Raw genomic sequence first — 14,852 nt, 5'->3', positions numbered from 1 at the left:
TCTTACCTTATCAGTCCATCAAATTTTCAACATTCGTCTTTAGCACCACGTCTCAAACGCTTCGATTCTCTTCTGTTCCCGTTTTCCCACAGTCCATGTTTCACTACAATACAATGCTGTGCTACAAACGTATATTCTCAGAACTATCTTCCTCAAATTAAGTCCTATGTTTGATACTAGTAGACTTCTCTTGGCCAGGAAAGCTTTTTTTGCTAGTGCTAGTCTACTTTTAACGTCCTACTTGCTCCACCCGTCGTTGGTTATTTTGCTGCCTAGGTAGTAAGCTTCGTGATCATCAATCCTGATGTTCTCATTTCTGCTGCTTCTCGTTACTTTCGTCTTTTTTCGATATAGTCTTAACCGATATTCCGTACTCATTAGACTGTTCCTTCCATTCAGCAGATCATGTAATACTTGTTCACTTTCACTCAAGATAGCAATATCATCATAGAGTCGTATTTTTGATATCCTTCCACCTTGAATTTTTATCCCACTCCTGAAGCTTTCTTTTATTTCCATCATTGCTTCTTGGATGTACAGATTGAACAGTGGTGGTGAAAGACTACATCCCTGCACTACATCCTTTTTAATCCGAGCACATCGTCCTTGGTCGTTAACTCTTATTATTCCCTCTTGGCTTTTATTATCCTCTCTTGTATGTTCCCCCCTGCGGGTTCGGGGGTTAGAATAGGCCCGCGGTATTCCTGCCTGTCGTAAGAGGCGACTAAAAGGAGTCTCACATGTTTCGGCCTTATGTGATGGTCCCCTCTCGGGTTTGACCTCCATCTTTCTAAATTATTCCGAAGAGCGAGCCAATTGGGGAAGGGCGCCTTACATGGTGCACTGTATCCGTCGTGCAATTAGACCTTTAGCCGTCTTTCTCGTCGTTGCAATGGTGTCCCGCTCGATTTCGATCTCTTGGGCGATTACCACACTGCACTCTGCAGTGTTTCTTTTAACTGCGACGACGACCTTGGCCATTTATGCACCTAAGATCCAGCACGGTAGCCAGCCCGTTGTGGTGGGGCCGCCATGTACCCTCTTGGTTGTAGCCCCCTGACAACACAGGGATCGCTCTACTGATGCCTGCGCCGTTCACTCCCCACGTATGCCAAGGAGTAGATGCCCATCTCCCTGGGGCATCAGGACTCCCAGCAATGGCCATCCTGCCAGGTGGCTATTGCTGCGGCTGGGTGGCGCCCGTGGGGAGGGCCCTTGGTCGGAGTAGGTGGCATCAGGGCGGATGACCCGCAATGAAGCGTGGTACATCATCTCTCGCTGGTGGGCCACCACCAGCAGTCTCTAAGCGATCGAGGTCTAACCTCAACGGCAGGAAATACGATCCACGATCATTTCCCTCCCTGGCCACTCCATGGGAGGAACGTATGGCAAAAGAAGGCAGTGGAGACTATTCACCCCGGTTCCTTGTGTGTACGCGAGTTGATGGGGAATCGTTTATGTCAACCAAGCCCCAGTTTTTTGTGGAGCATTTAGAGGACAAGTTCGGGGAGGTGGAGGGCTTGTCCAAGATGCGCTCTGGTTCTGTGCTCATCAAAACGGCATCCTCTGCCCAGTCACGGAGGTTGCTCAATTGTGACAAGTTGGGGGATGTTTCAGTTAACATCACGCCGCATAAGAGTCTGAACATGGTCCAGGGTATTATATTCCACAGGGATCTTCTTCTGCAGTCCGACGATGAATTACGCGCCAACCTCGAACGACGAGGTGTTCACTTCGTCCGGCGCGTCCATCGGGGTCCGAGGGATAATCAGGTAGCCACCGGTGCCTTCATCTTGGCCTTTGAGGGTGATGTCTTACCCGAAAAGGTTAAGGTGATGGTTTACCGTTGTGATGTGAAGCCATATATCCCTCCTCCGATGCGGTGTTTTAAATGCTGGAAGTTCGGGCACATGTCATCTCACTGTACTTCCAGCATCACGTGTCGGGATTGTGGACGTCCTTCGCATCCTGATACTCCATGTGCCCCGCCTCCTATCTGTGTTAACTGCGGAGAACACCATTCCCCCTGCTCGCCGGACTGTAGGATCTTCCAGAAAGAAAGGAAGATAATGGAATATAAGACCCTGGACCGCCTGTCCTACACCGAGGCAAGGCGGAAATTTGAGCGGCTACATCCTGTGCCAATGCCAACTAGTTATGCCGCTGCTGCAACACCAGTTCGATCTCAGCTCGGTCAGCATTCACCGGCCCCCTTGGTTGTGGGGGGCACTTCACTCCCTGTTGCTCCTGCTCCATCTACTTCAGGAGCAACACTACCCCAACCACCGGGGACATCTGTTCCCCCTTCACAGCCGGAGAAGCGTGAGCCTTCTTCGGCTCCTCTCGCTCGGAAGGGGTCCCTTGGGGCCCTCCCATCCCAGGCTTTGCCCAGTGCCAAAGTGGACACCCGCAAGGTTGTCAAACAACCACCGGTCGCTGGTCGTAGGGCGTCACGGTCGTCTTCAGTCCCAGAGACTGACCCAGTGAGGCCCTCCCAGCCAGAACCACCTAAGGCTCAGCGCGCAAAGCAGTCAAAGAAAAAGGCTCCCAAGCATCCTGAAATTGCGGTGGCACCTGTCCCACCGCAACCTTCTCCCTCTGCGTCCGAGGATGAGGTGGAGATCCTGGCGTCCGCTGAGGACATGGATCTCGCCAGTCCCTCAGATGCAGTGGATAGCTGTTGTCCAGGTGGCGCCTCAGTAGCAGCAGGGGCCCCGGAGGCGTAATCTGCCCCCCCAGTCCCTTCACGCCTTTCCCATCCATGGCTAATACCATCCTTCAGTGGAACTGCAGCGGTTTCTTCCACCATCTAGCGGAGCTCCGCCAACTTCTCAGCCGTCATCCTTTCCTTTGCATTGCTCTGCAGGAAACCTGGTTTCCAGCAATGCGAACCCCCGCCCTCCGTGGCTATCGGGGTTATTTTAAGAACCGAGCAGCTTATGAAAGGGTGTCTGGTGGCGTCTGCATCTATGTCCTTAACTCTCTTCACAGCGAGTTTGTACCTCTACAAACAGCTTTAGAGGCTGTCGCTGTTCGGGTGTGGACGCCACAGGCTATCACCGTCTGCAGTATTTACCTTCCACCTGATGGTGCTGTCGCACAGCATGTCTTGGCTGCTCTGATAGCCCAACTGCCGCCACCTTTTTTGCTGCTGGGTGATTTCAATGCCCACAACCCTCTATGGGGTGGGACTGTCTCCGATGTTCGCGGTCGGGCCGTGGAGCATGTGTTGGCTCAGCTCGACCTTAGCCTCTTGAACACCGGTGCTCCCACGCATTTCAGTGTGGCCCATGGCTCGTTCTCGGCCATCGATCTCTCTATTTGCAGCCCTGGCCTTGTCCCATCCCTCCACTGGCGAGTGCACCCTGACCTGTGTGGTAGTGACCATTTTCCCATCTATTTGTCACTGCCCCAGTGTCATTCTTCTGGGCGTTTGCCCCGCTGGGCTCTCCACAGGGCTGACTGGCCAGCTTTTACTTCCGCTGCAACCATTGAGTCTCCCCCACAGGGTGACATTGACGAGGTGGTTCGTGTTTTAACCACGTCCATCATTTCAGCGGCCGAGGCTTCCATCCCCCGTTCTTCTGGCCTCCCTCGGAGGAAGACTGTCCCCTGGTGGTCGCCGGAGATTGCTGAAGCTATTCGCGACCGTAGGCGGGCTCTCCAGCGTCATAGGCGGCACCCGTCTCTGGAGACCCTCATCGCCTTTAAGAGGCTCCGTGCCTTCGCCCGCCGTCTTATTGCACGGCGTAAGCAGGAGTGCTGGGAGAGGTACGTCTCCTCCCTGGGCTCCCGTGTCTCGTCCTCGCACGTGTGGTCCCGGATCCGGCGGATTTATGGCTCCCAGACCCCTATGGGTGTCCCTGGGCTCTCCTTGGACGGCGCTGTCTGCACGGACGCTGCCGCCATTGCTGAACGGCTAGCCGCGCACTTTGCTCAGAGCTCTGCGACTGCTTCCTATCCCCCCGCCTTTCGCTCTCTAAAGGAGCGAGCCGAGCGGACGCCGTTCTCATTCCACACGCGTCATTATGAAACATACAATGCTCCTTTCAGCGAGACGGAATTCCTCGCTGCCCTCGCCGATTGCCCTGATACAGCACCAGGACCGGACTGCATCCACGCACAGATGCTGAAGCATCTCTCCAGGGAGTGCCAGAGACACATTCTCGCGATATTTAATCGCATTTGGAGCGAAGGCGTGTTCCCGTCGCAATGGCGAGAGGGTGTTATTGTCCCCATCTTGAAGCCCGGTGCGGACCCACTGGCGGTGGACAGCTATCGTCCCATTACCCTCACCAACGTTTTGTGCAAATTGCTCGAACGTATGGTGGGGCGGCGTTTGTGTTGGGTCCTTGAGTCGCGCGGTCTCCTCGCTCCATCCCAGGGTGGCTTCCGCCGGGGCCGGTCTGCAGTGGACAATTTGGTACGGCTGGAATCTGCTGTCCGTACGGCCTTTGCCCGACGTCAGCATCTCGTTGCCGTGTTTTTCGATCTGCGGAAGGCGTATGACACCACATGGAGGCATCACATCCTCGCCACATTGCATGAGTGGGGTCTTCGTGGTCGGCTCCCGGCTTTTATTCAAAGCTTTTTATTGCGCCGCTCTTTCCGGGTGCAAGTCGGTGCCACCTCTAGTTCCTCTTACATACAGGAAAATGGGGTCCCGCAGGGCTCGGTGTTGAGCGTCTCCTTATTTTTAGTGGCCATTAATGGTCTGGCAGCAGCAGTGGGGTCGTCGGTGTCTCCTTCTTTGTATGCCGACGACTTCTGCATCTCATTTAGCTCCACGACTACGGGAGTCGCCGAACGCAGGCTGCAAGTCGCCGTTCGCAAGGCAGCATCATGGGCTCTGACTCACGGTTTTCAGTTCTCTGCACCCAAGACTCGAGTTATGCACTTCTGCAGGCGTCGGACGGTCCACCCTCATCCTGCACTTTACCTCGACGGCCACCTGCTTGAAGTGGTGAACACTTGCCGCTTCTTGGGACTCGTGTTTGATGCCCGGCTCACATGGGTTCCTCATGTTACTCAGCTGAAGCAAAAATGCTGGCGGCACCTCAACGCCCTCCGCTGCCTTAGCCACACGTCTTGGGGTGCAGATCGCTGCACGCTGCTGCGGTTGTACCGAGCCCTAGTGCAGTCCCGGCTTGATTATGGGAGCCTGGCCTATGGGTCTGCGTCCCCCTCAGTGTTGAAGTTGTTAGACCCCATACACCACTGTGGGGTTAGGCTTGCCACTGGCGCTTTTCGCACCAGCCCCGTGGATAGTCTACTGGTGGAGGCCGGGGTTCCCCCGCTGCGGATACGCCGCCATCGTCTGCTCGTCGACTATGCTGTCCACGTTCATTGCTCGCCAGATCATCCCAATCGTCGCCTGCTTTTCCCTGCTATGGTCCTCCATCTGCCCGAACGGCGACCTAGGTCTGGGCTTTCCGTCGCTGTCCGCGTTCAGTCCCTGCTGTCGGAATTGGGTTCCTTCCCTCTTCCGCCTCCCTTCCGGGTCCGTGCACCTACGCCTCCCTGGTGTTTGTCCCGGCCGTCCGTCCGTCTGGACTTGGCACAGGGACCCAAGGACTCGGTTCCGCCTGTGGCCCTCCGTCGCCGTTTTCTTGCTCTCCTCGCCTCATTTTCGGACAGTGACACTGTCTACACTGATGGTTCCCTGGTTGATGGTCGCACTGCCTACTCTTATGCTCATGCTGCTCATGTTGAGCAGCGCTCCTTGCCGGCTGGCTGCAGTGTTTTTACTGCAGAGCTGGTGGCCATATTGCGCGCTCTTGAGCATATGCGTTTCTGCTCAGGTAGGTCTGTCGTCATCTGCAGTGACTCCCTGAGCAGCCTTCAGGCCATCGACCGCTGTTATCCCTCCTCTCCTCTGGTGTCCTCCATTCAGGAGAGTGTTTCCGCCATTGCCCGTTCTGGTCGTTCGGTGGTCCTGGTTTGGACGCCCGGTCATGTTGGCATCCCAGGGAACGAACGTGTAGACAGGCTGGCCAAGGGGGCGATCGACGCCCCGGCTTTGGAGGTCGGCCTTACGGCTCGCGACCAGCAGACGGTGTTGCGCCGTAAGCTGATTGGGGTGTGGGCTGCTGAGTGGCGTGGCATGACAGCCCCGAATAAACTGCGGGCTGTCAAGGGGACGACCGATGTGTGGCGTTCCTCCCTGCGGGCTTCTCGCAGGGACTCGGTAGTCCTGTGTCGGCTGCGCATCGGCCATACATACCTGACGCACGGCCATCTGTTGCGTCAGGAGGATCCCCCCTTGTGTCGGTGTGGGTCCCGGCTGACGGTCGGCCACATTTTGCTGGAGTGTCCTCGACTGCGCACACTCCGGCAATCTTTTAATCTCCCGGGCACTTTGGCTTTGATTTTATCTGACGATGCCTCCATGGCTGATGCAGTTTTAAATTTTATCCGTGGTAGTCCGTTTTATGGTTCGATTTAGGGAGGTCTTGCACCTTTCCTTTTCTGTGTCTTTTGTCCTTGTGTCTGTTGCTGTTCTGGTGCGCCGTGAGATGGTTGGCTCTTTCCCTTTTTTGTTCTCGTGGTCAGTCAACCAGTCTCCGGCCGTCTTCCTTTCTTCTGTTTCTTTCTGTCTGGTGTTCCTCTGTCCTGTTCTTGTCTGTAATGTTTGTTGCTCCATTTGTGTTCTTTTAGCGCCTGGGGGGACGTCTCCTCCCCCTTTGGTTTTTACCTGCTCCGTGGATTTTCGGCTCGCCTGATTTTGGAATGGGGGACTGATGACCTTCGCTGTTTAGTCCCCCTTAAACATCCCAACAACCACCACCTCTCTTGTATGTTACCCGTCTATCCGTATAGCTTACCCCTATTTTTCTTAGAATTCCGATCATCTTGCACCATTTTGTCGGCCCCGATAGCTGAGTGGTCAGCGCGGCGGATTGTCAAGCCAAGGGGTTCGATTCCCGGCTGGGTCGGAGACTTTCTTCACTTAGGAACTGGGTGTTGTGTTGTCCTCATTATCATTGCATCATCACCAGTGGAAGACAAAGGGAAACCACCACTGGAATCACTTCCCAAGAAGCCAAGAAGCTCATGCGGTGGACCTCTCTGGCGAGGCTTCCCCCATGACAAGACCTGCCATGAGGCAGAAAACAAAGTTTGCAGCATTTTACATTGTCGAACGCTTTTTCCAGATCGACAAATCCTATGAACGTGTCTTGATTTTTCTTTAGTCTTGCTTCTATTATCAACCGCAACGTCGGAATTGCTTCTCTGGTGCCTTTACCTTTCCTAAAGCCAAACTGGTTGTCAGCTGACACATCCTCAGTTTTCTTTTCATTTTTATGAATATTATTATTGTCAACAACTTGTATGCAAGAGCTCTCAAGACGATTGTCCGATAATTCTTGCATTTGTCAGCTCTCGCAGTCTTCGGAATTGTGTGGATGATATTTTTCCGAAAGTCAGATGGTATGTCGCCAGACTCATACATTCTACACACCAAGGTGAATAGTCGTTTTGTTGTCACTTACCCCAATGATTTTAGGAACTATGGTGGCATGTTATCTATATCTTACGCTTTATTTGATCTTAAATCCTCGAAAGCTCTTTTAAACTCTCATTCTAATACTGGATGCCCTACCTCTTTTAAATCGACTCCTGTTTCTTCTTTTATCACATCAGAGGAATCTTCCAAGTCATTGAGCCCTTCATTGTACTCTCTCCACCTATCCGCTCTCTCATCTGCAATTAACAGTGAAATTCCCGTTGCACTCTTAATGTTACCATCCTTGCTTTTAATTTCACCGAGGGTTGTTTTGCCTTTCCAATATGCTGAATCTGTCCTTTCGACTCATTCCTTTTTCGATTTCTCCACATTTTTCATGTGGCCATTTCGTCTTCGCTTCACTGCACTTCGCCGGCCGCAGTGGTCTAGCGGTTCTGGCGCTGCAGTCCGGAACCGCGGGACTGCTACGGTCGCAGGTTCGAATCCTGCCTCGGGCATGGGTGTGTGTGATGTCCTTAGGTTAGTTAGGTTTAAGTAGTTCTAAGTTCTAGGGGACTTATGACCTAAGATGTTGAGTCCCATAGTGCTCAGAGCCATTTGAACCATTTTTTTCACTGCACTTCCTATTTGTTTCATTCCTCAGCGACTTGTACATCTGTCTTCCTGAATTTCCCTGAATTTTCCCTTCTTTATACATCGATCAACTGAAGTATTTCTTCTGTTACCCATTGTTTCTTCACAGTTACCTTCTTTGTACCTATGTTTTTCTTTCCAACTTCTGTCATGCCCTTTTTAGAGATGTCCATTCCTCTTCAACTCTTCTGTCTACTGAGCTATTTCCTATTGCTGTACCTATAGCTTTAGAGAACTTCACACGTATCTCGTCATTTCTTAGTACTTCCGCATCCCACTTCTTTGAGTACTGATTCTTTCTGACTGATCTCTTAAACTTCAGCCAACTCTTCACCATTATTACATTGTGATCTGAGTCTATATCTGCTCCTTTTTCAAGTATACTTCCTCTTGTGATTCTTAAACAGTGTATTCGCTATTACCAGTTGAAATTTACTACAGAACTATGTTAGTATTTCTCCTCTGTCATTCCTTTTCCCAAGCCCACATTCTCCTGTAACTGTTTCTTCTACTTCTTTCCTTACAACTGCATTCCGGTCCCCCGTGACTATTAGATTTTCACACCCCATACTGAGCAATTAGCCAGTTGTCGAAATGTGTATACAAATCCGTTAATTTGGAAAAAACTAAGAACATTTTTGTCTACCCTTATCCATGTTACAGTTGTTTACGTTCTGTACTCTTTACATTGTTCCTACTTAACTATTAGGCTACCTGTTTAAACTGGTTTTTGGCAAAATAAATGCAACCTTGCAAAGCTTTCCATTTGTTGCTTTAATTTTGGACACCAGCGTAACAGGAACGATCATTCGAAGCAAAAATGTCTAGTAAACGATGGCTTTAAAATGCATACGTTAGGAGCTAAATCACTTTTTCATCTTCGACACTGTGTAATTAATCTCTTTTACTGCAAGCTCTTTGCTTTCCATACACTGGGAGGAGCTAGTATGAACCAGAACAAAAAAATTGTCTAGTAAACATGAACTCTAAAATATGTATCTTAGGAGCTATGAGTACTTGTTCGGCACAAGAGATGTTTTTCACAATAGGGAAGATGATAGTGCACACAGCTCTTGAGGTATGCCCTTAGGAGCTTTTTTTCTTGTTTTAGCCCGTACTACCACCTCTGAAAATAGGGAAATCATAGAGCTTACGGTAGACGAGATTTATTTCACAATGTCTAAAAAAAAGTTCTCATATCTATTAACGTATGCGCTTTAGAGCCCATGTTTACTAGACTTTCTTGATTCGAATAATCGTTCCTGTCATATTTCGCAACAGTGGCTATTCCTCCTGGGACTACCTGTATACATGAACGATCTGCCGGGCAGCTTGAGCAGCTATTTGCGACTGTTTGCTGATGACGCTATATTGTACGGGAAATTGTTGTATTTGAGTCGCTTAGAAGTTTACATATCATTCTGTAATGCGTCAAACGCCTTCAGCTCGAAAAAGCGCATCACTTGTTAACATCGTCTCACCTTATTATCGACTTTAATGTTTTGAGTGAATGAAGAGACTGTTAAGAGGTTTGTCAAGTTTTCTTACATTTCTTTGTGTTAAAATGTTGCAGATATGTTACACCTAATTTTCGAGAAAAGCTGTGCCTGTGAATTCAGCGAGTTTGCTACGCCCAGCCGACTGCTGAAGCGCGGCGTGCGGCAAAGATAACAGCTACTATGCAGATGACCACTACGAACGTTTGCCGGCGACTGCTGAGGAGTACTTATTGTTAAAGAGAGAATTAGTGTGATATGTTTGTTCGCAGAGCATGGTTATAGGCTTTTCCTTTTAGAATTTTAGTTCAGTATCCGAGTACTGTTCGAGTAATGAGACTCGAGAGAGATTATCTCAAGAGTCTGATGAGATCGGCTCACACGTACGATACGTGAATTAGTCTGCAACGGGATAGAACTCAAGTGTGGCCGAAGCAGTTCTAAATCGTTTACAAAGATATTTTGAGAAGATGGTCAGCTTGTTTAGAAAACGATTATTTCGCCGGTTTTGGTAAAGTGTAGACTCGCCAGGTATAGGAAAAGCTCCGAGTTATTGAAGTGTGAGATTAGTTTCTCCTAGTTCTGATTAATGGTGCCCTGTGCTGCTTAATAGCCACGTGTTTGTAGGAGAACCGTGTTTCAATATTTTTGGGAGATTTTCCGTTGGACGGTGTATGTGAAGAGACGTGTTCACGCGAAGTCGTTTAGTTATTTCGTGGTTGAGGATTAAAGTACGTACTGAGGGGCAGCAGCGTTGCAAGGCATTATTGTGGCTGTATAGGTGTAGCACTGAGGAGTAATGACTTAGCGATATTTGGTTAGGATTTACTGTGTGACTTGCGTACAAGCGTCGTGATATAGTAAATTCCGGAAATCTCGTTGCACACACTGAATGTGTAGACTATATTAAAGAGAGCGGTCGATCTACGTAACAGTTATTTATTGAGAAACAATCGGAAGTCAATTGAGAATTTGACAGCTTTTCCCCTTGTCCCTAAGCGGCAAATCAAGAACCATTTATTACAGAACACGCTAATTGTCTCTAAAAGATATCATCCATTGCTGTGTTTCAAGTTTTAAATATTAGTGGGTCGCGGAAGTCAACGCCTGACGTGGTTGAGCTATGTTTGATAATTTAAAGTTCATTTAATTGAAAAGTGGCGGTGACACTCAGGTTCTTTGTTTTTTATTATTATTATTATATTTCCGCTTAGTGGGGTTTTGAATAGAGAACCAACACTCGTCAAGTACAACGCTGACTTTTAGCTGTGAACTAATTAATGGTAGGAAATAAATAATTAACTGTTTTAAACTGAAAAAGTCAGTACAAGACTTGCCCTTCCTCCCTAAACTATTACAAGAAAAATATTGAAAAATCTATGTCGAAGTAGACTAATATCTCGAATACATCTTTTAGTATCAAAGTAGATCCAAATTGGTAAAAACAATGTTCAAGAAAAATAGTTATTCTTTATTTAGACAAGGAAAGCAAGTTTACGTTTTATTGTAAAGCGATTAAGCATTAATCAAAAGTTATTCCATTTAATTCTGAAAGGCTGAGATCATCGATATAGTTTATTACGACAAAATTTCAATAAAGTGAAGGATATTATTGTAGCAAGGCGCTACTTATAGAGGTTGTCGTTGATTGACAACGATACATAAATAATATTAAATTATATCTTTGCCTTGTGACCGTATTCTCCAATTTATGTAAGAATTTATAACGTTCACAGTGATTGCTTGTATGTACCATTATTCGTTGAAGCTTTAAAAGAGGAGGAACTACAAGAGGCAACGGATCTATATGACGTATTCATCGGTTACATACGAAAGCTGGCGTTTCTGGCACCTCCGTTGTTGAGAAAGTGTTCAGTTGTGCTGTCAGAGTACTCACAGTATTCTTCGCTATAGGTTGCTGTTATTGGTAAAGTAAATGTATCATTCCTACTCGCCGTAGACTCTCGCATTTGGTATTTTTCTGGTGAGTGATGCTAGTTTTGGTGGTAGTTTATCTTTCGAACCTAGTGATCCTTGATAGTCGCGTTGTTGAAATTAATATCCAGATAGCTACCATTGACCCCATTATATCGATAAGACTGTTACTGCTTCCATCTTTTTGCAAATAGTGATGTCGTAGCGAGCTGTAGTGTGATTTATAGCGTGAGAAGCTGAATATCAAATCTTAACGTGACGTCGTCGTGTTAGTACAGACGATTATTTCAAGTTACGCAGATTATGTCGTTGAGTGTAGGCAAGGTCTTTTCAGTACAGATTATTGAGGCATTACGAGAGTGAGCTACATTGTCAAATGTTGCTTCTCACCTACGTTTTGCTGTGCCGTTATAGCGTGCTCATACAGTACATCTCCTACGAGTTTTAGGGTGGCGCAGTACAACTTTGATGGTATTTACATTTGGTGTGATGAATGACAGCTTACTGTAATTGCGAAAAAATGAAGGTTGTTCAAGATGCGTAGGAAAAACAACCCTATGGTGTACGAATACAGTTTCAATGGTGTGCTCCTGGACACACACTCCCCTATGGCGCAACATGCCATAGGAAATGAAATGAACACGTAATGTTGGTTGTAGGGAAGGCTATGGTCGAATTCGGTTTATTGGAAAATTCTAAGGAACTTTAGCTCATCTATAAAGGAGACTGCGTACAGAAGATTCGTTCCACCCATTCTCGAGTGCTGCTCAAGTGTTTGGGATCCTCGTCAGGTCAGTTGAAAGGAAGACGTAGAGGCAATTCCGAGGAGTACTGGTATAATTGTTACCCATAGGTTCGATCAGCATGTGATTGTTACGAAAATGCTCCGTGAACGCAATTGGAAATCAATGGAGGGAATAAAACGTTCTTTCCTTGGAGCACAATTGAGAAAGTTTAGAGAACCGGCATTTGCGGCAGACTGAAGGACGATCTTACTGCTGCCACCATAAATCTTGCGTAAGGACCACAAACACTAGAAACACAAACCAGGGTACGTAAGAAAGCATATAGATAGTCGTTTTTCCCTCACTTCAATTGTGAGTGGAACAGCAAAGAGATAATATCTAGCAGTGGTACAGGGTACACTCTGCCATGCACCATATGATGGCATACAGAGTGTGTATGTAGATGTACAGTAGCTATTGGTGTTATTGTAGAATTAATTAACATTTTACTTTGTATTTGATATTCAATACCCTGTTTTTGTTTTGTTTATTTCTTGTAATACTTGTTCATTAGCTTTCCATTCAATGAAAGAAGTTTTGTGACTCTTCTTCACATACAATCTCTGTTGTTTCTAATTTTCTGGTCTTTTTATGGTCGCCAGAGTGAACTCACCAAAACAACAGTTTAAAATACTCCAAATAAATTTCTTGCTCTCAACTAGACGAGAAATAAAGTTAACGTTACAGTTATAGAAACGACCCTAAGCATTGCAGCGAAAACGAAAAAGTTTAGGAATTAAGTCTCGTTGACGTCGAGGGAATTCTAATCCAGCTGTATAAGTAATGAGGCGCGACGGGTGAGGAACCAGAAATACTTTCGGGAATTCACGTGAAACCAGATGGTCCAACGAGGAACCAGGTGCCTACCAATTACGTTGTTTTTTAACGATTGTACTCTATTCATTGTTGTAGTCTACAAATTCCATAGAATTCTGTTGATCAGATGAAATTATGTTTAAAGTTGATAGATCTAGAGGTAGCGTCTTTGACTACTAATCAAAAAGGCCTGAGTCTCGGGTTCGATTTCCCCCACAGCTTAAATTCTGAAAAAAAAATCATCGCCAAGATGTCCGGCATATGGCAGCACCTACACTTTGCCAACGGCCTTGTCAGAGCGGTTGAGCAGACAGAGGTTCAGGGCGCTCTCTTGCCACTGGAGCGGGTAACTGCTCCCAAAAGGCCGAAGAATCAGCAATGATCAACGGTATGATGAGTCAGAAAGCAACAGAAGCCACTGCATTAAAGGCACTTAGTGTGTATCCACTAGATATGTGGCCAGTAAGTTGAAAACGGTCATGATGATCTCTCCATTTGGAACAGATTCCGGAATTGTCCCCCCTTTGGACATCCAGGAGAGAATTCTCACAGGAGAGGTGACCATGAGAAAAAAATTGAATAACAACAAAAAGCTAACATTCTACGCGTCGGAGCGTGGAAATCAGAAGCCTGAACGTGACAGAGAAGCTGAAAAGGGAAATCCGAAAGTTCAGACTAGATGTAGTGGGGAACAGTGAAGTGAAATGAACAAAAAAAAATTTAAAAAAAAGGATTTCTCGTCAGACGAATATATGATAGTATCAACAGCAGCAGAAAGTGGTATAACTGCAGTATAATTCGTTATGAATAGGAGGCAGGGCAGAGAGTGAGTTACTCTGAACAGTACAGAAATAGGCTTATTCTCATAAGAATAGACAACAAACCAACGGTAACATCAGTATATGAGGTACACATGACGACGTCACAAGCAGATAATGAAGAGATAGAGTATATCAGGACACTGAACGGTAAACTCAGTATCTAAATGGAGAAGAAAATCTAATTATCATCGGCGACAGGAACTCTATCGTGGTGAAGGAGTTGGTAGTATTGAGGGAGGATGTAGGGCCGGTAGTAGGAATGAGAGAGGAGGAAGACTACTTGAGTTCTGTAATAGATTTCAGCTAGTAACAGCGTATGAGGTGTTCGAAAATCACAACAGAATGAGGTATACTTGGAAAAGGTTCGAAGACACGGGAAGATTAGAGATCGATTACACTATAGACAGACAGCGATTCCGAAATCAGACATTAGAAGGTAAGGCAAACTGAGGAGAAGATACAGACTCCGACCAAAATTTAGTAATGATGAAGAACAGGCTGAAGTTTAAGAGACAGGAGAAATAAACGTGGAAAGAAGTGGGATACTTGAGTCTACATTTTATATCCTCTCTACTTCGACCATCATCAGTTATTTTGCTCCCCAAATAGCAAAACTCCTTTACTACTTTAAGTGTCTCATTTCCTAATCTAATACCCTCAACATCACCCGACTTAATTCGACTACATTCCATTATCCTCGTTTTGCTTTTGTTGATGTCATTCTTATATCCTCCCTTCAAGACACCATCCATTCCGTTCAACTGCTCTTCCAAGTCCTTTGCTGTCTCTGACAGAATTACAATGTCATCGGCGAACCTCAACGTTTTTATTTCTTCTCCATGGATTTTAATACCTACTCCGAATTTTTCTTTTGTTTCCTTTACTGCTTGCTCAATAT

This window comes from Schistocerca cancellata, chromosome 3 (assembly GCF_023864275.1).
Source record: "Schistocerca cancellata isolate TAMUIC-IGC-003103 chromosome 3, iqSchCanc2.1, whole genome shotgun sequence".
In the NCBI taxonomy this organism is placed as follows: Eukaryota; Metazoa; Arthropoda; class Insecta; order Orthoptera; family Acrididae; genus Schistocerca; species Schistocerca cancellata.
Note: the sequence above shows the minus strand (reverse complement) of the source record.